The 26,038-nt window shown below is 40.9% G+C and overlaps 1 protein-coding gene across 3 annotated transcripts in view; it reads left to right on the top strand.

The window, feature by feature from the left end:
* The first annotated feature begins 2,895 nt into the window (after window positions 1-2,895).
* Window positions 2,896-26,038, top strand: part of MPP6 (membrane palmitoylated protein 6) — a 61,983-nt gene continuing 38,840 nt past the window's right edge. For all 3 annotated transcript variants that reach the window (XM_037382928.1, XM_037382929.1, XM_037382927.1), the window contains exon 1: window positions 2,896-3,067. The gene's annotated coding sequence lies outside the window, so the exon portion shown is untranslated. The remainder of the gene's footprint in view (window positions 3,068-26,038) is intronic.

The following is a 26,038-nucleotide window of genomic DNA, read 5'->3' as shown; positions in this document are numbered from 1 at the left end:
TTATGCTCCCCAAATCCTGTGGCTAGATAGAGACTGAGATAATCCCTGGCATAAAGCAACTCGGCTTTGGCACTATTCTAACTTATGCCTGGCTGACCGTGATCACTACCCAGAAATTGCTGGGGCATAAGTCAGCCCTGGCCAGGTCCCCGTCTTCGCTGCCCTAAACTGGGAATAGGGTGAGGCTTGGCTGAAGCGCAGTAATTGCCCATTAAATGGATAAGAGACATCTACAGTCGTTTTGCACTGCAGGAATGATGCTATCAGATTGAGCTGTACCATCAGGGTCCTAATGACTAATCTGGGGTGGGGGATTTCTGTTATGAGCGGCATGTGAATGCGAGTAGTCAAAAGCCAAAAGGATATGCTAATTCCTGCCAGAGGGTAAACATCAATTTCTAAACTCTTCTCTAAAACAATGTATCTCTGTTTCTTCCTTGACCCTAATGGGTCAAATGGATTAAGCAGTGGGCAAAAAATGGTGTGCGAGTATTTGGGGGACATTCCCTGAAGGGCTTTAATAGCCAAATAGCAGCTGCAGAGGCCAGAATGGAAGACATTTGAAAGGCTGTGGAGCAGTTGAAGTACTTTGTGTTTAGATATTTCTGTTACGGCCAAAAATGGGCTCTCATGTTTCACAGGTTTGGATTCAAGCTTTGAGCTGAACTGTAATAAGGAACCTCTAAGTTTTGCAGTGAAGTAATTTTCTTTCATTGGCCACACAGGTAAAGTCAGGATATCATGAAAGATGCCAGCATAAATTGCTACAGCCCTTTCTCCTTAACAGAATAATGCTCAGCCTCCTCAAACGCAGGGACTGTAAGGGAAGAAGTCAACAAGATGTGGAGTTGTGAAATACAGGACACAATGACAATTACGAATTTTGTGGCTCTGGTTCAAAAGGTTTTCCATTAGAACGTCACAAAAAATACACGAGGAGCAAAGGAGAGAGAAAGATTTGGAGTTATTTTTCAGGGAGTAAGGATTGTTTTACATCTGGCCGTTTTTCCATTTGTAGCTGCAGGGGTTTGAACACGGAAAGGGTGGCAGGTCATTACTTAGCTTAGAATCCCTCATGACATGTTAAGTTTCCTTTCAGTTTAATAAGGAAAAGATAACTGCTTATGAAGCAAATTACCAAAAATATGTTCAATTTGGACTTCTTTACTGAGAAATCGCAGGAGGGCTGTAAGCGTTTTGGACCCAGGGATGCATAATTCCACATGCCTGTGAAGCTCTCAGCACAGGGTAGCTACTGTAGTTTGAAGAGTTAGTAAAAATAATTCCTAAAGGAATTTTACATGCTGGTTTCCCAAGATGAGGACAGAAGATCTTATTTACTTGATGCATCTTTATTGGTCTGTCTGAGAGAGGTTTTTCATCTGCTGGCTGCTGTTCCACAATTTCTTTAATTATGCCCATCATACATACGCCACTTCTTTTGATATCTTTGGTGGCATAAAAATCAAGTTATTTGTTATCTGGTAGGAAAGCACAGTCTGAACCTGTTAAAATAAAAATTGATACCTAGTAGGTTTTCTGTTCAAACTCTACCCCCACATAGTTCTGGCTTTCCCTTCTCCCCAATGCCTCCCAAAGCAAAAGCCAGTGCAAATTGCAGACGGCTTATTATTGAGGATTACCATATGTCACACCAGGCTATCACGTATTCTTAAAACAGTATAATTAAGTAGATTACAGTCAAACTGTACGCTTGGATTTAAAAATTTCTGGAAAAGTTGGTAACAGAAGGAAAAAGTGAATGAAAACAAGCTGAGGAATGAAGTATTGTTTTGGATATGAACATTTTCTTTCCTGGAGCAAATTTTACCCTTAGATATATGATCCAGCTTTAGTGAGAATTGCATACACGAGACTGACTTAATGTTTGCAACTCAAATTTCAGCAAGTCTGGGAGTATCCAAAGGTGAGAGTCTTCACAGAGTCAACCAGAAGCAAAAAGTAAAAGCTGGTCTATTATCATTGTTCAAAGCAAACAAAATGTTTAAAGCGAACGGTGATCAGAAGTGCGGGAAAATCAGTTTTTCACTGCTGTTTCTGTCTCAGTGGTCTTGGGCGTTATTACTGTCGGGGGAAATTTCCACTCCCCTTCCCCTCTGAAATATTTGACTTATCCTTCGCCAGTGTTTCTCTCGCTCGGTGACCGAAAAGGCAGCGCCAAGCGAAACGCTGGCGCGTCCGCCCCTGGACCGGGACGGGGTCCAAACCTGCCCCGGCAAACACCGACCCCGCGTCCCGCGCGGCGTGCGTGTGCTCCGCGGCGCGAGCGCGGGGACACGGGGCGCCCGCGCCCCACCCGCTGGCTCTGACACGCCGCCGCGCTCGCCGCGGGCACGGTCGCCCTCACACACGCTGGCGTTTACACGAGCACACGCGTGCCCCCTCGCACACCCGCTCCGCCCTGGCACACCCAGGCGCTCTCCCCTTCACCCGCGCAGCCCCACGCGCTAGGTGCGCTCCCACACGGCCGCTGCCAGAGCCTGCTGCGCTCTCACCCGCACAGGCACGCACTCGCACACGCTCGCGGGGGCGGTCCCGCAGGCGGGCAGCGGGGCAGGCAGGCGGCAGGCGGGGGTCAGGCAGCAGAGCAGGCAGCGGGGCGGGCGGGCAGCCGGCAAGAGGCAGGCGGCGGGGCGGGCTGTGGCCAGGCAGCAGATCAGGCAGGAGGGCGGGCAGCGGGCAGCAGGCAGCGGGGCGGGCAGCAGGCAGCGGGGCGAGGCAGAGGCGCGCGCGCCCCCTCAGGCGCCCAGCCGTTTGCTCCGGGGAGGCGGGGGAGGTGCTCGCGCGCCACCGCCGCGGAGGCCGCGCGCGCGCGCCGGGCGGGCAGGGGGCGGGGGAGGAGGAGCGCGAGCGCGTGTTACAGGCACGCCGGCGGCGCGCGCCGAGGCGGGCGCAGAGCGGCAGCGGCTGCGGAGCCGGCGGGGGAAGCGGCGGCGCTCCTGGCTCGCGCTCTCCGCCAACCGCCAGCTCGCGCGCCCGAGTTCGTAGATGGGGCTGAGCGGCGCCCGCTGAGGAGGGGACGGGGAGCGGGAGCCGGTGCCAGCCGGTGAGTTGCGGTACCGGCGAGGAGGTCGCGTGTGCGGGGGGGAGGGTTCGTCCGCCCGCCGCTGCCTCCCTTGGAGCCGGCGGGGAAATGGTGGTGGGAGGCGGGGTCCCGCAGCCATCCCGGCCGAGCCGCTTGCCCCGAGGCCGGAGCGGGGCGCGCTGCCCGGCGGAGGGAGCCGCGGCGCCCCGTGTGCGTGCGGCGTGAGGGGGGAAGAGCCGCCCGCCCGCCCGCAGGTACCGGTGCCGGGCGGGCCTGCAGGGGAGCGAACATGGCAGCGCCGGAGCCGGGGAAGAGGGATTTTTGCCCCCAGAGCGAGGATTAACCCTCCTCCTCCCGCCTCCGGATGCGTCCCCGGGAGACTCGCTCTTCATCTGCCGCTCCGGATTATCTACCCGCCCACCCTCCTTCCCCCACCCCCTTCCCGGTATTTTCTCTCCTCCTGGAGATTATCAGGATTCCCGCCCCTCCCTCTCCGGGATCCTCCGCCTCCCCCCTCCTCCGCGGGGATTATCTCCCCCCTTCTCTGTCGGATTATCCCCCCCCCCCCCCCCCCCCCCCGGTTCGCTGTCCCTCCCTCCCCGGTTATGCCCCTCCGCAGCCTCGCCTCTCGGGGATTATCTGCTCGCCCTTTGGGGTGATTCCTCCTCTCTTGATCTCTGCCCCGGCCTTTCCCTGCTTATTTTCCTCCCGAGGAAGTCATCCCTCCCCTTCCGTCTGCTTCGGGCTGGGGAAAGGGGAGAAAATGTGGTCCTAATCGGGTGGGCAGGAGTTTCCAGTAGTGCTATCATCTCCTGGTTCGCTGTACTAGTACTACAGGCAAGTGGATGGAGGTGGTAGGAGGGGCACCAGGGATGCACAAGGCTTGTGGCAAGAGTTCAGCCGCTGGCGTTGTGCTCCGCATGCAGGAAAATTTCTGCACCCTTTCTGCGATGTCACAGATGTTGGTGAAAGAGCCTATCCGGATCGATGCTTTATAAAGACATGCACATGCATGGCTAGGTGGTGGTGGTGGATATCGCACGTTAACCAGAAGCTGTGCTGACGAGAAGCCAACAGCCGCCTAGTTTCGTGGAGGAAGGTGCAACGTACAGTAGTGGCATTACAATGTAAGTGGTAAGGTTCATGGATGACATTGCTGCTGTCCAGGGGTCAGAGCTGGCTTGGATAGCTTGTGTCTTGGCTTTCAAGGCAGTTGGCTTAGCCTGTTGCCCTGTGGTGAGGAGGAAGGAGGCAGGTATCTTTTGCTTAGGTGCTGGTGCTTATGTGGTTCATTACTATCAACGTGCTGGCAGAGGAAAAATTTGTTCCTAAAGCAGAGAGAAAAGGTTTATCCCATGTATTTGGTTCCTGTGTAGGTTAGACAATTCTGTTCTCTTTACTCCTGGTTTTACTGCGCATGGGATCGCTGGAGGAGAGTTGCAGATCTTCTGACCATCTTATAGCACAAGGCCCAGGTTTATATCCATTAAACTTCCCCGATTTGGCTTTGAGAGGAGGAGAGGCTGTGAGAAATTGTAGAGAGGCTGGGCAGCTATAAATAGATGTCAGAGTAGAGGAGGCTTTGAAATCTTAGCATGCTGCTTCTGAACAGATAGTGTCTGTTAAACTGGTTGAGTTGACACTAGCATCATAATGTTTCCTTTTATTTGTGCCAAGGTGGCTGATGTTTAACACTTTGACATGTGACTGGACCGTACAACATCTGTCACAAAATTCTTCTTGAAGATGCCAAAGAGAAAATTCTCGTTTAAATGAAGCGCTGATAATTGGAGTCTAAGTTTGAGCTCATTTTAATGTGATTTTTAAAGGACTCTTCAGAGAAATCTTCAATTTCCTCTTCCCTCCCTTGAAATGTTTGGAATTGATGATCTTGCTCTCCTTATTTTGTTCTTGAAGGATTGCACTATATAGAATACCTGAGATCCATATTGCTGTGAAAAATCTGCAGTACTGAGGCATGGTGTCATAATGCTGGTACCATTGTTAGTTTTTGATTTCCTCACGTTTTCTAGGTGAGACATTTTACTACTCTCTGTTGTTAGGGTTTGGGTTTTTTGGTGGTTTGTTTTTTTTTTTTTTTTAATGGAACCTTCAGCATCTAACCAAAAGTGTGTATATTCAGCTTGTTTGAATTCTGGGTGCTTGCATTTGTTTCATATCTTATGGATCATTGCTGTTTCAGCCTGTCTTGTCAAGAACCACTTAATATGAAAATTATTGACAAATATACTGTACCAGCTATGTGGAATGGTGTCTGTTCTGCTGCTATATTAGTGGGCTAACTGTGCGTACTAGAAGTCTCTAAAATGATTGAAAAGCTGTTGCAATGTATGTGCAATTGAATGTTTCTTGAACTACCTTCTTGTTGCTTTTTTTTTTTTCATTTGAACAAATAATGGAAGCTAGTAACTTAAACCATGGCTTAATCTTATGTTTTGGGTTTTTTAAAATAAAATAAACATGAGAAAGGAAGTAGTGAAAACATACCTGACTAATATGAAGGAGTTTTAATGAAGGCTAATAGGATGAATCTGCAAGAACCATGATTTAGGACGTTTCATATTCAAAATATAAAATTTTAATCTGATCTTTTTTTATGAATTACTGTGTATGCAAACCTCAGGGAAATAAAAAGGAACAGAAATCTAGGCAGTATAACTTACTAATTTTGGGATTTTTACTTGATGTTTAACCACAGTAAGAGCAGGAAAACCAAATAATTACCAAATAATTTGGCAGGCTTTGTTTTGAGCTGTTAAGGATGTGATCTGATCATTGTTCTCAAACACTCAGCTTCTTCAGTCAGAATCAAGCTCCAGCTTGGTATTGGGTCCCTGTGTTGGGCATTTCTATCTGCAGAAACAAAAGTCAGTGATCTGGGAAAAACTTTATGGTACCGTAATGACAGGCAAAAGACTCTTTAGCATCAGTCTCTTCATACAGTGACTCAGTCCCTGAATCATTCTGTTTTTCTAAAAAAGAACAGTTCTGGCTTTCTGTATGTATTTGTAGAAATTACAGTCTGAATGCAGTTTTATAAAAGTTAAGATGTCCTGCTTTAAAATTACGCTTTCTGCTGTAGTTACAAGTGATTTAAAGTTCTGACTTGATGTGACTGTCCCAGGCTCTTGTGAGTGCCCTTTGATCCTCTGTGCAGGACACTCATCTGTAGATCAGTGAATTTTTTTCTCATGCTGTAGAAAAGAGTGAGGAGTTTCTTTTTACTTAAGAGACAGGTATGCACTTGGAATTGCCATAATGTTTGTGGTAGTATTTCAGGTGTTGCAGTCTCTGTCCAGATGTGGAATTAATTATCCTGTCCTAAGATTTGAAAGGATAAAAAACACACACATTTAAATGCCCTGTTGTGTTCTGTGTTTAAGGTAAAAATGGATAAAAATTGACTTATCCTGGTTTGAGGGAACTGACTGAGGTAGTGATGATGCTGTTAGATGAGGAAACAGTATTTGCTGCAGGAGTACCACAGGATGGACAGATGGGTTCTCAGCACTACCTACAGCTGAACTTGCTTTTTGCTGCGTATTGTTTCTCTCTTTCTTAGTCCCCCCGTGTGTCATCTGTCTGTTCTGCGGCCCCCCCCCCCCCCCCCCCCCCCCCCTTTTTTTTTTTTGAGTTGGCCTTGAATGAGATGCTTGTGGTTGTTCTTTTGAGGAAAAGAGAGCCAGTAGAGGAGTTGAGCTGTAAGGGAGAAACTCTTGACTTGCAAGCCAAACAAGTTACTGTACCAGTAGGAAGTGCATGATGTAAGTTCTGTAAATTCTTTGCTAAGGCAATTTAGCATGGGATTGGAATGGGTTTGGCCTTGCACGTGTAGGAAAAAAACTGACTTACTAGAAATGTCCTGCAACTGGAGTGGCAGTTCCACTATTGGGATTATTTATGTGGAAATATGAAGTAGAAAATGATGACAGGGGTTAAGAACGAGTCTGTGAGAGGGAAAGTGGATTTACTGTCCTTCACAATAGAAGAAGCTCATAAAGGGTCCTTGGGGAAAAGTGAGTTTAGTTCAGGCTGACATGTGAGGGGCAGACTGAAATACAGATGTGCCGGTCACAAATACTATTATAGGAATGTAATGGTATGTTTTCACTGACAGGAAAGTGTCAATGTGTGACTTTTTATCACAGGATAAATATTAGATGATGATTGTTTTGGAGTGTAAAACTGATTCAAGATTTTATTTGTGTGCTAGCTAGAAGGCAGTACCAAATATCTGGACTAGTAGGTTAGTGGCTAGCTCACTACGATTGTGACTGAAGTCTTTCTAATCTGAGTTCAACACTGTCAGAATAATGTTTCAGATTTTGCGGGGAGGAGTTAAGATAGTTTTGAAGTTAAGGTATTCTCTGATGCCATGGTCATTATAGCCATCTGCAGTTGGATCTCAGGTTGTACTACAGCAAAACTGTTGTCTTTTGCAGTGGAATAAACAAAGCATCATCATGTTAGTGTGCTGTCCTGTGTCTTAAAAATTGCTTTTTTCAGAATAAAGCAATCCTGAATTATTACAGCTGATGTCATTCCTACAAGAATAATGAAGACAAAAAAAAAAGAGAAAAAGAGAGGTTGGGAGAGGTGTTCTTCCATCTCAAAACATTTACATTCCTTTTTTGGGTTAATTAGTGTCTTTAAAATGATGTTAAGTGATTTCACAACCTCTGTTACATACTAAAAAAAATAAAATTGAAAGTGGGAGGTTCTCTGCTTTTACCTCATGTTTAATTATTTTCAGGGTCTCTTGGGCTTAAAAAAAGGTGTTGCTTATTGAGAATGCTTCATACTACCAACCATTCTGTGGCTTTTACATGCCAGTTGTTTGAAGAACTTGTTCTAGTGATAGTGTCCCGGTCTCGTGCAAGCATGGTGGAGATTAGCAAGACAGTGAAATTAGATGACATTTCAGGTTTATTGGCAACAAATGTTATTTAAGGCTTGGGTATGAAATTTTAATAGTATTGACTAGTTTTGCATTCTGACAAGCAACTGTTTGAGAGTGGGAACCTTGGAACCTCGTGAAATCCATGCTGAGTGTGGGGCATGTCTGTGATTTCTGCAATTATTTTTTTTTTGGGGGGGGTGGGGAAGGAGGGAGAACACATTCTTTGCATCTGACACAAAACCATTGCTCTTACAGCTTTTGATTACCCAGATCTCAAAGGATCAAATTACTGTGTCAGTTGAATTCACTTTTGCAGTAGTAAGTGGAGACACAACTGTTGATTTCAAATAAGCTTAAGTCTTTACTTTTTAATTCCAAACATTTTGTCAAGATACTGTTGAAGTAATGGAAATGAGGAGGTAAGAAAAGTAGTTTAAATTTTTATTTTAAGATCGTTCATTTAAGCCTCTTTTGCTGAGATAGTGTTGACTGATTCCTATTTCTGTAGTAAGTGAATACTCAGTTGGTTTTAGTTTTCTAATTAACACTTTAAATTTTAAAGATTTTAAATAAATGAAATTTATTTGAAAAAAATAATCACCCACTGGTCAAATGTACATTGATGAAAGGTTAAAGTGATGCCATTTTAAATATCTAATCACAGAATGGAGGAAAGTAGTTTGAAGGTAAATGGGGTAAATAGACTGAGGGTAAAAAGATAGGGTAGAGCTTTTGCTTAAGACTAATAACACAATGTAGGGGAGCACTCAAATCTGTAGGGGAGTGAAAACCGGTAGGGAGTGAAAGAAAAATGTATCAGCTGTTCTGATTTTTTAAAATCATCAAGGAATGTAATAACACAAATATTTGGTTGTATGTTCATTCATTAGTTGCCAATGTTATGTTTGGAGATAGGCATGCAGCTGTCATGAGAGTTTGTATGTAAAACGTCTCAACTTTTTATGTAACATTGATTTTTTTTTTTTTTTTAACAAGTCAGTGGACCTATTGGTAAGTCAGCCTTTATGTATCTTGTTAAAATTCCACCCCATGCCTTTCCTGATCCACTGCTGAAGTTTACAGAAGTCCTTTTGGCAAGATGAAAGTGCTTATACAGCAGAAGTTCTGAAAGTGGGAAGGCAAGCTGCAGTCTACTGAATGAAATAAGGAAAAAGTTTATTTTGCCTTTCCAAGAAATTCTGGCTTATTGTGTTGTGAACTATTGTACTGTAGCAAAGCACAGCATCCCTGGGCAGAAATTGCCTGAATTATATTGTTTACCATAGTCATACTGCTTTTCACAGCTTCAGTTGCGTTTTTCGGGTCACTAGGAGTGCAGGAGGAGGAGGTGTAATTAACAATCAGAAGTTCAGTTTATGCATTCATTAGTAAAGAACATGCGGGCAGGAGAGATTGTTAAGTGAAACTTAATGTTTATAGAGTGTCTGACTGTAAGGCAGTCATCTGAATGCAAGTCATGCATATTCAGTTGCTCTTCCCAGATCTACTGGTACAGTTTTGCTGCTTACAGTAGATTTGGTAAGTAATAGCAAAATGGGATGAGCGCTGCTTGATTTGGTCGGTTCTGATCAGTGAAGCTCTTTTATATAGACCTGATCTATGCGGTATGTGAGCAACTTCCAGAAGCATGTTTCTTGATGTAACTGCCATTTGTTATGTGTGATCCTCCCTCAGAGGACGTTGCTATATGCGATATTTAAAGCAATGCTCAGGTGAAGCTTACTTGTGGAGTGAAACACTGGTGATATTTGGGCTGGCTCTGATTTCTATTTCATTTTTTCATAGCTTTCTGCAGGGCGGCCCGCTGGCTGCATAGATGAAATTTAACCTTGGCATGAACCTGTTGTGTGAGAGGAGTCGCCCATCGTTAGCTCTGTGATAACCTCATAGGTGTCTTTAGCTCAAGACTGATAAAGCGGACAGGCTACATTTGGAGCCACTGTTCTTTGGAAAGCAAGATAAACTGATAACCAGCGTTACTGGGTTTTAAACAGCGTTTCTGTAACATTAGCTGGTCGCGTAGGGGTCGTGATGGTGCTTGGGTTGCTCTGATGGTTGAGAAGAACCCTCGTCCTGCTGCCGCTGCCTGCAGGGATCGTGGCCATTTCATGTTCCCGGGGCTAGAGGGGAGAAATGTTTGGGCAGTTTGGATAGTCCATCCAGGCAACGGATAGACTAAGGGAAGCGTTAGGAGAGCACAGAGGAGCTGGCAGGTGAATTGTCTCTTCAGTTTGACACGTAATTAGGTAGGAAAAAATCTGTCCGTGTCGTCGTCTCCCTAGCTCCCAAGATGTAGGTCTTGGGGATCAAGACATTGTTAGAAGAGTAACTGGTGAGGAGGGTAAGAGGCTTTGGGTGTTGTGAAAAGGTGTAGGAAGGTGGGGGCTATTTTGTTAATTTCAAGTTCCGAGTGTCGAGGCCGAAAGCGGGAAGCCGGGCCCCTGCGGTGGCTCGGAACCGTGGCTCGAACGCCCCCTCTAGTGGTTACGCTGCGGCATTGCGCTGGGGAGGGCTCCGCGGGGCCGAGGTGCCGCTCTGCCCCGGTGGCCGTACGGGTGCCTGCCGGCTCAACCGTGCGCCGCGATAAATAAGCTGGTGCCGCTTAACAAGTAAGGAACTAAAGACATTTAAAAACCCCCACAAACCGTTGTAGCCAAAACTTGATACGTTTAGAGATCATGGTTTAGTAACTGGATCAAAAAAGGAATCTCCCGGCCAGTGTATTCCTTGGGGAAGTCGCTGCAGTCCGTTTGCTGGCACTTTTTGTGCTGGAAGCGTACAAGTGAACTGCTGAATGGAATTTATTAGCTATGAATTGAAGTGTGTGCATTTAACTTACCAGATCTTGGCAAACAGCTCTGCAAACAACACAGGCAAACTAACCAACAGCAAAATGAAATGCGTAGTTGTTACCAAGTTTACCGTGCAGTTCTCGGTCTTAGGTCAGGTTCCACGCTGTTACAGTTCAGGACAGCTGTGAGCAGCAACAGTAAAACTGTTTAACAGGGGCCTTCAGGAGAAAGTCCTTCATTGGTACTAATGTATAGGAAATGGAAAAGAGAAAGTTGGACTGTTCAGCACCTGGACTCCTAATAAAGTGGAAAGTCTCAAGATGTATTGTAAATAATTTGAAATTTCCAAGAAAACTGAGTATTTCATACCTCACTCCAAACTTCTGCTATTGTTTTGCTTTATTTCTTTTTAACTGTTCAAAACTTGAGCTTCTGGCTCCTAGTAAAGTTCTTTTTTGTAGACAAGACATAAGGTTAGGCCTATTTTGACCAAAATTATTTTGAGACAGTTTTGTATCACATTGAGACTGTCAGCATGTTGCTGTTAGGTCTTGCTATTAACTGGAGATGTTGAATTAAGACACTTTTATGTGGACTATTGAGTTAGAGCTCGTAAGAATACAGTTCTATTTTTTTAAGGTAATCTTATTTGTAAGGTACTGACAAAAACCTATATAGAGAAATTTCCAGTGAAACCAGTAGGAATTTTTTCTTTAGAGTTACAAGAATTAGTCTAATTACAAATTTAGCCAGAAGTGCTTTTGCAAGAAGTTCCAAAACACTGCTACTTAGCTTAGAATGTACAGGCACTATATGGAAAAGTGGAACTGTAAGTCAGTTCATGCTTGATGTCTGGTGTTCCACAGTCTTACCAGTTACACATATGTTTGCTACCACCTACAAAGACCATTACACAGAATGTGTACTTTTGTATACAAAATTCTTTTCTCAGTATTCATGCCATTCTGAAGCTTTTACACGTTTCAAATTAAAAAAAATAATTAAAAAATCCCATGGCCCACCCCACCCCAGGCATAAGTGATTTTACTTTACAAATATAATTACTGTACTTCCAGAAGGTAATCTCTCTGGACAGCCATAGACTAGTTTGAATTAGATTACTCTGTTTTTTCCTCCAGGGTGAGTTAGTACATTGAGTTTTATTTCTCTGTAATTACTTCAAAATTTAGATTACTTTTAATGCTTACTATTCTTCCTTATTACTAGACTGGGATAGCTAAGAATACTTGCATTCTAAAGGTTAACATTAACTTTTTTTTACCTGTAATTTTATATTCTCCAGCTAGATATCTGCTCTACTCCTCACTTAGTCTCAGTTGTAGAGTTTCTTAGTTTGGAAATACTGGAAATACTCACTTAATAAGCAGAGGGTAAGCACACTGAATCTTTCAGTTGTGACATTTAAGTAAGTCTAGTTAAAGCGATGTTTTTGTTAAATCTGTATTTCCAGAATTCTGTGTGTGCAAACTTTTCATGTAATTTGGCAGTAAGCTGCGTGAAGAAAACAAGTTACTACATTTTACCTCTATTACGAAACCTTGGGACAGAAAGCCAGTCAGTATGAAATAAACTGAGGAGCAGAGTTAGTCTTGGGAGGTACTACAGTCAAAAAGTTATTTTTCCCATTTTTCTTTATGAACTTCAGCGGGAAGGGCAATCCTCTGGATAGTTGATTGTGAGCCACAGTGGTACAGTAATTCCAAAATGCAAATGCTTTTATATAAATGGCCTGTTTCTATTTGGAATTTAAGAAGTAGCATCAAGCATTAGATCAGAGAAAGCTACGAAGATGAATTCGTAAGTGAACCTCATTCTTTGAGAATATAGTGCTGCTTGAAATAGGCAGGAAGAAATCTTTGGTGTTTTAAGGTCTCAGGACGTGAGTTCCTGTTTGTGTTGAATCCAAGACTAGCCAGGATATCTGTAGAGGCAGTTCATTTCAATTCTGTAGTTGGCATCTGCTAGCACAGTGCAGGAGTGTTATACAGTAATGCAAGATTTGTTTGTTAAATGCATTAATGGGTAAAACTTGTTACTTGCATTGTCAGTGAAGTCCTACAACCTATCTACGTAACGCTTGAGTCCATTACAGACCTTGAAAGTATTTGGCTGCTCTTTACTACATTGTTTTTAAATAGTGAGAACTGTCATTGGATCAGACTGAAGGTCCATCTGACTGACTCCTTTCTCCAATATGCAGTGGAACTTGTCAAACTGTTCAGAATCTATCAGGAGCTCCTGTTAACATTATCTCTGAGCAGAATACCAAGAAAACAGAAAACATGAATGTCTCTTGATGAGAATCAGTTGGGACCAAAAAATTTAGTGTCTGGATAGCTAGCCTTACATTCAGCTTCCAGAAGGTGGTAAAGCAGCGTATCATAATTCCGAAGTGCCTAGACATCATTAGCCAGAAACCGGTAGAGAATTTCATTGTGCTAATCTGCAACAGTGGCAGGATCCAAAACTTAATGTGTTGTTCACGACTAAAATAACATCTTATGTAATTTTCCCTGGGCCTGCACATTAACAGCTTCCAAAAAGATCTGATTGCTTTGCAGAGGGTATTGAAAACGAAGACTGCAGAATGGCTGATAATGCTGGACGTGTAAGACTGAAGGTCTCCAGAGTGTCCATCCCCTTGTAGACAACAAAGATAACACATTTGCCACCCTTTCTCTTTTTCTGTTTTTCTACAAGTCATTAGGGAGCCAGTATAAATGCAAGGAGTGATCTAAAATACCAGGCACAGGTGGTAAGCAGCCGTGGTTATGGCTATGTATAAGAAAAAGATTCCTACTCTCTAATATTGCACAGAAGAAAGACTCTGCATCAGGACCTTTCTCCTCTTTGATGTGATCTTGCTCTTTGTTGAGATATTACCCACTTGAACTGAATGGGGTTGTTGTCAGTAATGAGTTGGAGCTGGCACTCAATCCATTAAATGCTCTTTTAAAAAAATTGTTTTTGTTTGTATGTGTGCGTGTGACTGTATACATACGTACATAAAAAGAGAGCATTTTTATATTTTATATGTATTTGATAAGAGTGTATGTGTGTATAAATACAGAGATACTTATATATGTATCTTAAAAAACAGAACACTTGTCTGTAAAGAAAAAGCCCAGTATCCTTAAACTGTCTAGGAAAGTATAAAACCAAAGTTAAGCATACATGCTGTTTTCTCCAGGTAGTCTCCCAGAATCCAGCTAATGTTTAACTTGAAGAATTTTTGAACCAAATAACGTTTGTGGGTTGTTTATGTAATTCATCTTGTGTGCTTTTACTGTTCAAGATGTTTCCGTTTCAAAACTAGTCTGAACTTCTTCATGGACTAGTATTCATATATAAATAGCTACTGTGCACTGAAGATCAGTTTGATTAAATGTGAGAAACTTCTCCTTGGACTGGATTTACTCTTTAGTTTCTTTAAATAATTGACATGGATTTTCTCTGAAGCGTTTGATAACTGAGATGTGATACGTGTATCATTGTAGCCTGCTGTGAGGATTGAGCCAGTACTAGTTCTTGTTTTGGTAATAAAGCTGGTGGTAGCTTTGCAGCAAATTAATGGTTACCCATATTTGTAATTTAGGAAGCATGTCAGACAGACCAGGATACCCACAGATTGTTCTTTGGTTGGCCATTGCTTTGTGCTGCCTAATGATGTGTCCAGATGGAACAGCAGAAATAGATGTTCGGCCTCCAAGCTGCAGCCTGTATACCTGTTGACATATTTACCTGCTCTCCAGAAATCTGACTGCTGCTGTGTGACGTGCTCCTTCTGATCCCATCTGCCACACAGGCACTCAGCATAAGGTGGACCTAGTCTTGGCCAAGGTCTTGGTGTGGCTTTAAAGGTTCTTCTGCCCTCACTGTGGGGTTTTAATAAACTGGGAAAAGATACAGTGTGATGGGCCTAAACAAAGAACATTTTAATAGTTTGAATTTTGGGTTCGTTGGTCATAGAGTCCTTTGAACTTACACATCTGTGCTGATAACAGGTGGTCACCTGAAGCTAAAGGAAAGACTTCTAGATTAGCAATAGAAATAGTCTTTCAAATCAGACTGACAATATGGTCATAATCATCCCATGATTATGTCATAATAAATCCCATGCTTGGAAACAGAACTTCAACCTATCTGTGGAAATGCAGAAGGAAACATGTAAGGAAACAGTGATCTGTTTTAGATTGCTGTGATTAAAAAAGAATTCTTCCTAAGGTTCCTCTTCACATTGCTCTATATCCAGAATTGGGAACAAACTGTAGCAGCTGGCTCATCTTTCCCTCAATTTGGTCATTCTACAAGTAGCTAGCAGTTTGTTATATTCAGAATCACTTGGAAAACACTTCCAAGTTTGCTGTAATACCCAATTACTTTTAAGCTTCTTGATTCAGTCTCTGATGCAAGTAAGAAGGATGGAGTCAGGGCTTCTAGACCATGTTGTGTTAACAGTGAACAGGAGATGTATTTTGTTCTGTCAAATCAGCTTGATATGAGATTGTAGAATTCAAGCAATGATTGCCATAGAGAGTAGAGACTCATGCTAAAGAAATAGTTTCTGCTACCTGTTGGAAATGTATGACAAAGACACAGATGTAAAGAGTTCTTTCCCCTTTGCCTTTCAGTATTTCATCTTTTAACACCTGCTGGTAAAAGTCAAGGTTCTTGTGTTTTACCCTTTCATCAGTCAGTTGAAGACACAGTAAAGAAGCAGTGCCCCAGTATATTTTTTTTTAAATGTCTAAAACAGTATTTTTTTCAAGGTGACTTTCTTAATACCTTTGAACAAGAAGAGCATGCACTGGCAAACCCCTAATTTAGAATAAATGGAACGTAGAAGTTCTCAGGCTTGACATAAGTTGGGAAGTGTATAAAAGTAAGAGCAGTTCCGTTACCAAGAACTTGATCTAAGCTTTTGAGGTGCGCTTTCTTCTTGGGATAAGAGATTCTGATAGTGGTAGGTAAAACAGATAATTGGATATTTTTTTGTTTCGGTTTGGTTTTGGTAGTTTAGTAATAATGCAACAGCAGAGTTCAGGAAAAAATGACTAACTTTTCTTAATCCCAAATTGCACCAGTACGGTAGTAGGTGTTTGTCTAACTATTGGTACATCTTGCTCAGAGAAGTGGTGACAGTATACCTAACTTCTATTCTCAAAAACAGCTATAGTTTGATCTTCTGATGTCTTGAAAGTGAGGCTTGACTCAACTTGTCTCTTCTCTTGCTTGAGAAATAGAACCTTTGGAAGAAAATTGGGATCAAGTGCAGCATGCATATACTTACTTGTGTAGAAATAGGAGAAGAAAAAAAAGTAAAATTTACCAGCTGTACACTGAATATTGTCCGTTCAAGTGATGTCCAAAAATACTCTTGTGCATCTGAAGATGTTGAATGCATCATAAACCTCAGCTAATATTATCTAGAATTACTATACTTGGTTATCTGTGACCAAAATTAGAATCCTGCTGCAGCTTTTATTATGTAGTTTTTAGAGTTCATTGGCAGCTTCTGACTGAGTTAACAAGAACAAGAAAGGAAAAAGAAACGAAGAGTCATCAGTACTCTAGATTCTGGCCAACTTTTAAAATAGAATTTAAACATGTTAGGAAGATCTCTAAATTTCTATAGCACAGATTTTTTTTAATCAAACTACTCATCCTTGTAATGCAGCTAAGCTGCCATTTTGAACGTTAGTCTCTACTCTTTTTTTTTTAAGCATTTGGTATACTTAGGAAACAGGAGGAATACTTCCTTGAACAGAAATAGGCGGTGAATGGAAGGATAGGGAAAAAATATTGAGTATATATGAGTATGAATAACCTTTGTGAACCAAGCGGGTTAATCAAGAGTTATATACTATGTGACATTTCACAGTTTGTACTTAAGGAAATATATGCAAATACCTCCTGTCAGCCTCCTTTGAGGCGATCTGAGCGTATAAACCTCCGAATGAGTCTTTCATTCAAGTAGGTCACTTCCTTCCTTCCTTTTCGCTCTTTCTCTCTGGCTTAATTCCCCAAAACAACTTCAACAGATGACTTAACTTTGAAGTCCCCGGGACGACTTACCTGCTTGCAACTGAACATACACTTAAATCATTTCAGTAATACTTCAGCAAATCCCACTTCTCTGTAATGCTGTCTAATGAACTGTTCTAAAGGCAGTAGGCTGAAAAAGGAGCACAGTGAGTGGCAAGTTGAACCTACTCAGCTTTTGGAACCTCCCTCTATTTCCCATCAAGGAAGGAACTGGAAGAATAGGGTCATCTTCCATGTAGAAGTGCCAGGCTGTACACATGAAGATGACAGGCCAAGTGTGGTTCCTGGGCCATCAGACTGAACATGCTGTAACCTGTTTAACATTCTTTCTTTGTCCTTCTGAGCCACTCCTTTTGCTGTATCTAGTTTTTCTAACTTCATCATGATGTATTGCCTACTTTCCAGCCATTTTTTTTTGCCTTTATTCAATACATATCCAAATAATTAGCTTTTAAATAGCTGTTCTGGACTTCTGGACCTCAAACAAAATTTTAGTCTTGTTTCTGTGTTGGAGAAGTGACCAGCTTTTCTGTGTATCGTAGGGCTTAAATTTTGGTTAAATATTGTTAAACACTGATGTTGGGGTGTGTGTGCATGCATGTGTGTTATGATGGCTGGTATAATTTCAAAGTGTACAAAACAGATGACTGCGAAAAACCCATGAAAGTTAATCAGACACTAAGATGATGAATTTCTGCATCTTAGTGGTGATTAAACTCATTAAAATGTATTTTCTGCCCCTCTCAAAATTATAATCCAACAAAAAACTTGAAAGGATTAAAATCAGCTAGTTCTGACACCTTGTACAAATATGCCTCTATAAAAAGTGCTGTGTCTGTAAGTTTGTTTGAGGTACTCTTATTGTAATGTCTGTCTTTCATGCAATCTATTTCCCCTCCTTAAAAATCGTAGGACACTGTGTGTTGCATTGGCTTTGCTGTTTGCACTGTAGATTCAAGTAAAAATTTTTAGGGAGAGCAAGAATGTCTCAGATGCAGTTGCAGTGGTATTTCTGTGTTTTGAATTTATGGCAGAGTCTTGCAGCTCTACATAACCGGCAAATTTGTGTGCGCTGTGCACTTCTCGTCAGTCTTTGCGTTGTTTTTTTTGTATCTATCATACAGAAAACCCTATATCCACCTCTTCTTAGAAAGCCCCATAACTGAAGAGCAAGACTGGCAGAATTACTTTGCCGATTTGTTTATTTTATTGAGTCTTGAACTTGAGATGTCTCTTGATTTAAAGTAGCAGGAAGACTGTCTGACATATGTGCCCATACAACACTGTATGAACGTTCCTTTCTCACGACAAGATGCCTGTTTAGGTTCAGGTGTCTGTCTAGAACAAGAACTGTCTGCTGAGTGATGAACCTGGCTAAAGAAGAATTAGGAAAACTGACAGACAGTGCTTTCTCTCTAGGTCTTTGGTGACAATCCTTTAGTGGAAGGGTTCTACAGTTTCCTGCTGTTCGTCAGTATTGTCTTCAGAATGAATAAAAATATAGGAGTTACATGGAGCCAGAGTATGGGTTTACAGGTAATGTCAAAGCAAGAAAAGCATACCAGGCACAGGAGACCAGGAAATTACAAAGCTCCTTGGTGTACTCAAACTTGTTCAATGTGTTAACAATTCATTTATTAAGCACAGGAAAACCACAGTTTTGAACACATGTGAAATTTATGTAATTGCGTTGTGAATTTCAAGTAAATAGATTCTATACTTTAAAAAATTATCATTAGACTATTTAATTCTCTACTTTCAGTCATAATTTAATCCTATGTTGAGCCAACATGATGCAGGCTTGATTATATTTTTTTCCTTCATAGCCCTTGATGTCTGTTGTTCTGGAAGGATCATGGTTCCTAACCTGGCATTTCTGATTGTACGTGGGAGGGATTTAATTAGGCTATTTTTAGAGTTATCTCCACTTCTGTTCTGTTGGTGGCATTAGTAAGTAATTCTGACCGCTGATACCCTAGTAACTGAGTCTCGAAACTTGTGCAAATCTGAGAGGTTCCCTCATCAAAAAGCAGTGAGGTTCTTGGTTCAGCCAGGTACTGCTTGTACTAACATCTTCCTCTCTTCTCTCCTCCCATGCCTTTCTCTGAGACATCTCAGCAGTGGGGGAAAGAATAGAAAAAAAGGACTTAGGTCAAACCCAAGAGAGTGTGGCTTTTGTTGTTTCACCATAAACGGGATTGAAGAGAGTTAGCATATGTATGAACTGCTTTCAAGAAATTGCAGTTTGCAGTCTAGAAAGAAATTATGTTAAAATTTCTTTAATTTTTTCCCCTTTGTAGACTTTCTCATTTTTCAGATGCACTCAAAAAGCCAAGTTCCATCTTGGCCTCATTTTTACAAGAAAACAGATTATAGAAGAGGTCATGAACTAAAGTAAAAGTTGTGGTTTTAAACATATCTGCTTTCAGACATTACAGCAATTTACCTGTCTCAGAAAATGATGAAAAATATAAAATATTTTGATAGACTTGATAGACTCTATTCTTTGACTTAATTTTTGCAGTGGTGTGAACTGTCCAAGAAAAGTTCAGCTGCCTCTACGTTTGCCAGAATTTCTTTCGAAAAAAAAGAAAATAATTGAACTGCAGATGTGCAGAACTTGACTTGTGCAGCAGTAATTGAGGGAGCGATTTGTGTAATGTTGGTGACTGGAAGTATGTACTTGAATAGTTACTGCGATCAAAGAAGAGAAATAAACAAGTGAGATGACTGCGTTCCCCTACAGTTATTAGGCTTTGTGTGCTTTCATATCAACTGGTGTGGGCTTGGTACAATAGCAGCAGGTTGTATCTGGGCATATAGCATGTTTATAACTTCCCACTTAATCTTTAGCTCTGTCAGTAAGCTGTACTTCATTTCAGGGCATTCTTTGGACACTGGGAGTGAAGCCATCAGTACTTGTTGGAAGCAGGATTTTTGTTCCTATACAAAGCTGGTCATTAAATTTCTGAGCATGAACTATATTCCCCTTTTTTTTTCTGCAGCCTTTCCACTACTCTGAAGTTTCAGTTATGCTCTTGAGTTTCTGTCATCTAGTATCCCACTTCCCAAAGGAAGAATTGAATGGAAAGATGTTTAAAACGTAGTGTGTAATTCAAAAACTTGTAACTATTTGGTCATAGGTTATTCACCGCAAGCCTTTACTTAAAAGTTCTCTGGTTTTCTTCAGTTAGGGTGATAGAGTAAATGACTGAAAACTCAGAAGTTCTTAGGCAAAACTTAATGAAACCAAACCTGGTATTATAAGGAAACAGAGTAGAAAATTTCAGACTTGTCCGTATGCATCACAGGTACAAGTGCAAAATACTGTTTTGAAGATACCCTTTGCATTTTCTGTTCCTGTGTCCACATTACAAACCACAAAGTCTTGTCATTCCTGTTCACAGCAGGGAGTTGGAAACTGACATGGAAGTGAAGGCGGTGAACAAAGTGAATGTCTGAAGTAGAAATTTCCTTAAAAAGGTGTAGTTCTTAATGCAAGCTGTCCCAAGGCTAGAAATAACCTTTTCCCCTGTTATTGTGCCCAGATATTCTTAAATTGAAATTACATTTCCCACTTTTAATTAAGCATTTGTGATCCTAAATAAATCCTGACTGCATATTGGGGGAAGTAGTCTGGGAGGTGAAACATATGACTTAAGTGCAGTGTGGCTTACTCCATGGAGTTTTTAATTTCCCTTCAAAATCTGACTGTCAAGGTGATCTTTTTATTCCTTTTCCAAGGTTCTTGAACATACCACTTAAAGGACTAAAGGAAAGTAACAGTTGAGGATATTGGATAGGTGATTGCGTAAATCTTGACTATGTTAAATTAAAAGTTTAGAATAGAGTCTTTTACTAGGGCAGTGACTGAGATTAATTTTGGACACTCTTGCCAGTCAAGGAAGTATTTAGCATGCCATCATGTTTTGCCATCTCTGTATTAAAGTCAAAGGTTTTATGTGGTACTTTTTGCCATTTAAAAACATCAGCGATGTTGTTCTGCAAACACTTTTGGAAAAGCCATTTTCTATCCACTGTGTCATTACTAATATTCCAAGTGTGTTTTGGTGAATTTTCATTGTAGGTAAGGCTTTATCTTGTGTCCTTAGAATAAACAAGAACTGTGTCATATGACAAGGGTAGTAAAGAAAACATTTTTTTTTTTTCTGCTGCAAGTCATCCTGAACCATAGCAATTTAGCAACTTGCTTTTACAGCTTCCTGATGTTTGTTTGGACAGAGACGGGGAGTGCTTGCGTGAGATAATTTACTTTAGTGGAAGTGGGAACATTAGAGTTTAGGCATGAACTTCAAATGAAACTTCTGGAAAACGTACCAGGTGATCCTGTAAAATTGAAAACTGAGGTCCTGGGCCAGAGATAATTTCATTTAAATTTTGTATTTTTTGCAGCTTTATTCCTGTCTTAAATTTTCCACTTGCAAGTTGCAATGCAGAGGAAGACTTTCAGTGAAATTAAGTAGACTCTGAATTAACTGAAAACTTCCCTAAGGAAGTTTTGCATGGTGGGTGTTTTTCCTTCTAGAAAAATGGAGTAGCTATAATAATCAAATATATTTTCTATTTTAAATTAAAATAACTTTAATTTTTGATTAAAAAATGTGTTGAGATAGTTAAGTCTTTTCTAAAGTGCTTTAATTTATTTTGCACTCTAAAAAGCTGCCTTGCGTTTCTGTTTTCTGCATATGAATTTATTGAGCAATTTTCAAATGCTTGTGCAGCATCCATAATAGAACCTCAAATAAAAATATTTTTATGTCTGCATTGATGCAGATCTAATTTAAATACTCCAGTGTTTTAGGTTGGAAGGGATAATTCAACAAACACTTCACAATAACCGAAGTCTGAAACACAGCATGCGTGAAATGTTAATATATGGATGTGATGTATTAAAAGGGCATAGGTGTAGCTTTTGAAGTGGCTGCACCATAATGGGGCAATCAGATTTTGAAAGTGCTGTGTTTGGACGCTTTCATTTAAAAAAGCATTCTGCTGCTGTTATAAGACTTGAGAATGTGTTAATACAGCCTTACTTAAATAGATATCAAAACTCTTCATCATAAAATTCTTAACTGTTAGATTCCTTAGTGTCTCCTACACTTAAAGCTGTAGAAGGACGTAGTGTTAAAAACAGCAAAAGCATCTGGATGAAAGGTGGTTTCTGGTGAAATTAATTGTCTAAGTATCTTTTCTGAAGCAAAAAAGGATCAAAACCAAAGTGCCAAAAACTGATTTGAAGCCCAGAGTAATAGCAGTAGGGCAAAATATACATGTAGTCTTTTGCACTTAAGGAAGAGGACACTTTGTTCAGCTACAACTTTAAGGTTTGGAGGAGACAGAGGTTCAGAATGATCTTTTATATTCTTTCGTGACAAACCAGTAGATTGAGCTGACAGTATGATGTAACTGTGAGAAAGTCAAAGTAGATCTCATGATCTATCTGTATTAGTAGAAAGGGAAGTATTAATGATTTTGCACAACGCACTCATGAGACTCTTGTCTGATATAATTAGCACAATTCTGACTGTCCATATTGAAAAAAGGTGCAGACTAGAAGAGGTACAGGGAAATTATGCCAGGCTTGCTTCTTTCCCAGTCAATATAGGAAAGGAGAAAATGCCCTCTGGAGGGCGGAAAATTGCCCTCTTTAGGTTAGAAGGATGAAACCCAAGGTATTGTTTGCTAGATACAAAAAAAATTGGGTTGAGAACAGGGATCAGAAAGAATTGTTTAAGCTAAATTTCATATTAACCAAGACTGAGGAAACACACAGGTATCTGAAATGTGTTTTTTTAAAAATTATTTCCTACTGGTAATCTGTTGAGTGATCAGGTGCTTTCAGATGGAAGGATGCAAGCACCCCTGCAAACTCCAGTTGAACCAACAAGATCTCTAGCGATCAGATTCATTGTGGGTCTCTGGAGATGCAGTCTTGTTACTTTGCTATACAGTAGAGTATCCAATTTTGTGTATTAAAAGGACCTTGCCTTGTTTACAGATGTGCCCATACCACATTACACAATAGCTCTTTAGGTGTTGTGAGCCATGACATTTACACCAACAAAAGAGTACCTTACAATCCTTCTGAGTTTTAGCTTCTTTGAAAAGATACCTTTATAGTGTGACTAGATGAGAGTGCAAATGGTTGAAGAAACATGTTCCCAGCAGAACTTGAACCTCCCATTTTGTTGCTGCTGGGGTGTCTGTTCTTAGGAGTAGGGCACAACATACAACTTGAAGTTTCATAGCTTACCTTTATTCACTATGACACTGTTGATTGGAGGCTAGTAATAAGATGCAAGCACGTAATAAAATGGAATCTTCATTTCTCTTCGGAAGGGTATTCACTGTTTTCTCTTCAGGTCTAAATTTAGTATTTGTGTGAGGAAGGGATCTGATTTAGGAAGTTCTCTTAATTGATTTCCAGTTGGCCTTAGGACAAAGTTATCAATGGGATAAAACTGTATAGATGGTTCTGCATGACTTCACCTCAACTTTTCCACCAATAAAAGTGGTAGGATAAACTGAATTATTTTTTTGTTACCCATAACTTACTCCTGTGGGTATATAACTGTGATCTTTACTTATGTTGTTAGTATTTTGTCAGTCAGTTGCTCTGTCTTCAGGCTCTGTCACCCTGCAACAGATAAATAATTTTGCATCCTCTGACAGAAATACAGATACAAAGCTTTGGTTCATTTGGGAGGGTACACACTGGAGCTGAAAAATTAAGATACAGAGAAAGGCATACTTCAAAAGCTGTACTTTGTTGCATCTGTTATGCTGGCATTTGGACTTCATAAATACTGTCATTAATTGCCTGTGTGGCTGCAGAGAATATATGTGTTTTCATCCAGCTGTTTCTTGTATAATACCAGGGAGGATGACTGATGTGATCCAGTATGTTCAGCCTGTTGTATAAGTTGAGTGGAGTGCAGGATGCGTCTGAAACTTTCTGAATTTGTACTGAAACTTGGGGTACAAAGTAGTATCTTAGACTGCATATCCACTGAATGCGTTTTGCCTTCATGTAAAAACCAGTTTTAAAATATCCTGTAGTACCTGAAGCATTAACGCAGTTGAGGAACTAAGGGAGTCCGGTCTTTGTTCACCAAAATTGAAATTTCTGCTGGGGCATATGCTAATATTCATTTAAAGTGCAGTAAGTACAGTAGTCTTTGTGTGACATCAATACATGTTTTTCTAACATCTGTAGCTGAAAAGTAAGAATATCACAATAAATAAATAAATAAATCCAGCCTTGTAAGAAAGCTTTGAGTTGACTTGCTTTTGCACACTTCAGTTTGTGCTGTGTGGTGGTTGAAGCTTTTGCATTAAATTCCTTGCATATTTTATTTCAAACACAACTGCTGTTGGTAATTGAGGCATAATACTGTTAAATTTCTCTCCTCTTGGAACACTGAGTTTTTTTTCCTGCAATGGAAACTTTTACATGTACAGCCCTAAATGTCTAGGCTATAGGTAGAGGCTTCCAAAAATACAGCATATTTCCTTTTCTTTCCACTGACCTCCCTTGCCTCCTGTGGATTACTTGAATACTTTTTAATAATTTCTTCAATGTCTGGAATATTTGGTCTTCAGATGCGTGCAACTTGGCAGTTGCAGAGAAATGCTTATGTTTTGAAGTTTTCTGAGATCTTCTCAAAGACTATTTCTTCAAATGGCAACATATGAACATTTGTAATAGCAAGAGGAAAAGTAGTGGTTTCCTTTAAGCTGTGCCTTATCATAACTGGGGAAATGGGACTGATTTCAAAATTTGGCTCCTTAGTACTGCCTTTTAGGAAGACTAATGCAAATACTCAGCTAGAACAAAAGCTTCATATGTTTAGGGCAATGTGTAAAGTTTTCAGAAACTGTGGAAGTAAATTTATTTTGTTGGCAGCTGGCAGTAGTAACGTTCAGATTTAGTGTAGTTATTAAGTTCCTGATGAACAGTATTTAGAAATGCTGTAAAACAGCATATTAGTGATTTAGTATCAGTTCATAAAGTAGTTATTTGGAGGCATAGGTCTGATTTTTTTTTTTTTTTCCTTTTTTTAAAATGATGTGCAAATTTTTAAGTCCAGCTCAAAACGAACACTGATGGCATAGCTTTTCCAGTGCTGCCTGAGTTGCCCTGCAGAAGTGCAGGCATCCATAACTGAGCTGTTGGTGTTGATGGGTTTATACTGTGGCCTTTTGTATTACAGAAAGAGTGATCTGTCTTTCAGTATAGTATCAATATGAATTTCCAGTTTTTATTTAAAGGTAGTATTTACATGGTGTGAAAAAGTATATAGCGAAATTCAAGAAGAGTAATAGTAGTGAGCAGAGCTTTCCATCTGAATGAAGGATGCCAGGAAATAATTACAGAATCACAGAACCATTGAGTCTGGAAGGGGTTTCTTCAGATCATCTTGGCCCAACCCACCTGCTCGAACAGGATCAACTGGAGCAGGTTGTTCAGGACTGTGTCCATGGGGTTTTGAATACCTCCAGGGATGGAGACTCCACAAATTCTGTGGGTAATTGTTCCAGTGAGGATGAGACACAGATGACATAAATGGAATCAAGAGAAGTTCAGGCTGTAGGTAAAGAAAACCTTTTTCATCATTAGGAAGCAGTAGAAGCAGTTGCCAAGAGAAGCTGTGTAGTCTCCATCCAGGGAGGAGAGCTTTCAGCGCTTTACTGGGTACGGTCCTGAGCACCGTGGTGTGCTGTCATAGCTGTGCCTTCTCAGAACAGGAGGTTGGATTAGAGACCTCGTGGGGACCCTTCCCTCTTAAGTTAGGCTTTCATAACTTGATTCAGTTATTTTCCTGAATGTACCCCTGGGAGGAAAATGTCTACTTTTTAGTAATTGTGTTTTAAACCATTACTCTCAAACAGTTGTATATGTTGTGATTCACTAAGAAACGCTACTTTTTTTAGTGGCGTATGAAAGTGTTTAAGCAGAGAAACAGGAATGTGAATGCTCTTTTAAAATAATTGCATCTCCTGAACTTTTCAGAAGTCATCTTAAGCCCTCCTGCCTCTGCCAGTACAGCACTAATACAATAATGAAGAAGCAAATTCATTAGGTGGTTCAGACTACAACAGAGGAATTGCTCTGCAGCTTTCTGCTGTCCTACCATTTGTTTGCTGCAGAGAACTTGTAACTGTGAGGTT

The sequence above is a fragment of the Falco rusticolus genome, chromosome 4, assembly GCF_015220075.1.
Source record: "Falco rusticolus isolate bFalRus1 chromosome 4, bFalRus1.pri, whole genome shotgun sequence".
Lineage (NCBI taxonomy): Eukaryota > Metazoa > Chordata > Aves > Falconiformes > Falconidae > Falco > Falco rusticolus.
This window is presented reverse-complemented; position numbering and strand designations above follow the sequence as displayed.